This window comes from Pinus tabuliformis, chromosome Q, assembly GCF_031772625.1.
Source record: "Pinus tabuliformis cultivar Carrire ecotype Pingquan chromosome Q, CPIR1, whole genome shotgun sequence".
Classification (NCBI taxonomy): Eukaryota; Viridiplantae; Streptophyta; class Pinopsida; order Pinales; family Pinaceae; genus Pinus; species Pinus tabuliformis.
Window position 1 is genome coordinate 1,076,711,536 of NC_142296.1, and position 2,799 is coordinate 1,076,714,334.

Here is a 2,799-nt window from a genome sequence, read left to right on the forward strand (position 1 = left end):
CATTCATAATACCTATTCAAAATGGAAGTGAACGTTGATATCAAGTTATACCAAGGTGAGATAAATGCTCTGAAGCTAAAACACTAATTCCATCAATTACAAGTTTATTTTAGCATCCATCATGTTGAGGAAGAACAATTTCATTTGTGCATTTGAAATTAGAGGGGAATTCCTTCACATGGTGGGAAAGCCACACAAAGACCTTGAGGTTGGAGGGACAGCCTCCAATTATTAAGTGGAAAGACTTCAAAACCATCATAAAATAACAATTTTACCCTATTGAGTATGTAGAGGACTAGTGGATCCAATGCCACTACTTTACGAAAAGCAAGGGAAAAGTGTACATGGGTACACCATAGAGTTCATAAACATGGCCATAATGATTGTTATCTCCCTAAACAACCCATATGTACTCCTCCATTATACGGGGGGTCTACACAACCATCTGCAAAATCAACTGATATTGCTCAAGCCTAGATCGATCGACGAGGCTTGCATATAGGCACAATAGTTAGAGAACATAGGCCTGAAGAGAGGAAAATCAAGTAGATCCAAGCAAAAGGAGTAACAAGTTACTTCTAAGGAGGGGAAGAATAAGTGGAAAGGGGAAAATATAAAAGGAAGGTAGCTCCAACCCACTAGTGCAAAGATCCTAGCAACCACTACAACATTAAAGGCCATACAAAGGAGAAGTGTTGGAAATTGCATCCAATGCTTAACCCAAAGAAGAAAAGGAAAAGAAATCAAAAGAAGAACCATGGCCATTGATTCGAGAAACTAAGTTGAAAGAAGCTTGGACATGGATGAGAAGATTGTATGTATGTCAATGTAGAAGGAGATGAATATGAGTAGCCTTCAACAACAGGGAGAGAAAGAAATGACCAAACTCTTCCACATAAATATACATGTCAATAAGACAAATATTTATGCTCTATTTGACTCAGGATCACAGGAAAATCTCATTGCAACAGAACTAATAAAGAAATTAGGATTGGCAGTTCATGATCATCCAAGCCCATATCTAGTGGGATGGGTAAATGAGGATGTAGAGTTAAAGGCAACAAAATAGGGCAAATTTAGAATTTCTATTAGTGTTGGTTTTTGTTGTAACGTTATTTAGTTTTGATAAGTTATCATATTAGTTAAAATAATTCAAAATGTTAAGTTAGGATATGGATGCAAAAGAAAGAAAAGTTAAAATGTTAGGCAAATTTAATGTTTTATAGGCATCCATATCAATAAAATGTTAGGTGTTAGATTCCCTAAATAAAGAAGGCAAAAGGAAAATAAATTGTTAGGGAAGAAAAAAGAAAAGAAACGCTTCATTTTATGCTTTCACATATGCACAAGTTGCTAGTCTAAATGTAGCGCAAGTCAATCATCAAATGATATTTTCATGTGCAGAGAATAAGGCAAAGGAGTAAACCATTACTCAAAGGTTTATATATCAATTATTTTGGTATTTATCCCTATCCCTAAGTTTTAAAATCCCAAAACATTATCCTTTTGCTCATATTTCCCTTCACCCACTATCCCTAAGTCGATATACTCTTCATATATCACATATATTCCCTATCATTCATTTCCCGACCCCACCAAATAGCCCCGTCACATCATGATTAACCTTTCGTTACATCGTGCTCCATCTCCACCTATCTTCACACATCCGATGGTCTGAATACAATTCCTCCTCCCCCCCCCGCCCCCCTCCCAAACCATTCGAGCTTTACCGGTGGGGGGAGGGGGGGGGTCCGAAATGAGTGGTATATCAAACCACACCTGCACCTACATGTTAGCTCCTTGACATTTTGGACCCCCCTCAAGTGAAACTACTAACCACTCTTCGCCCCCGCCCCCTTCGAAAAGCTAATTGCATCCATCCCGATACTACCTTGTTACACTCCCGCCATTCACCTTCTGCCATCTCATCCATCCGTTAATCTCCATCAAATCACATTCATTCCCTCTAGAATTAACCTGTTAAGCATTCAATTAGCTTAGCTGTTAATTCAACGAACCCACACCACCTTCAACGAAAAACAAAATTCGTTATATAAACCTCTTTTCTAGTTGAGAACCAATTACGGAATTCAAGCTCTGTCACTATTAATTTATTTCTTACAGGTATTGCTGGACTCAATTCCGATAGTTTCAATTGCCTACGACATCTCTCCTCAATCATTATCAGCCTGTTACTTCTTCTTTTTCCTCTAGAGCCTATCTTTTCTCTATGTTTTTCCACTCTCAAAATCCCTGATCTGAATTTGATTGCTAGTTAATGCTATGCTAGTATCATTTCCAGATACAAAATTTTCTTTGCTTTGGTTTTCTTATCCATAAAGATTTTATCCATGAACATGTGACTGTCAATTCATCTAACTTGGTGAAATTTAGTGTTTTGCATGAACTTAAAAATATGAATTTAAATGGCTAAATAGCAACATATAAAAACACAGCAAGGAAAAATAACAAAGTTCAATACATAATTTTTTGTTGAAGGATTTCACCCCTCCTGGGCTACATCTCCTTGGTCTACCTTCATAGTGTGGGCCTTTGTATTACCTTCAATAGTGCTCAAATTGTTGTTACATGCATCCAATGCTCTTGGAACCTATTCCAATGAGTTTAAAACATTCAAATCTATCAGAAATGACTATTTTTTTTACTCAATTTGGTTACTAGCTACTTTGGTAATGGCCTCCAACACGTGGTAGCCCTAGGCTTCAAAAATCTTCAAGTGACCAAAAACACTTGTATATGACCTCTTCTACCTTTGAAACCCCCTCCAATGAATTCCCA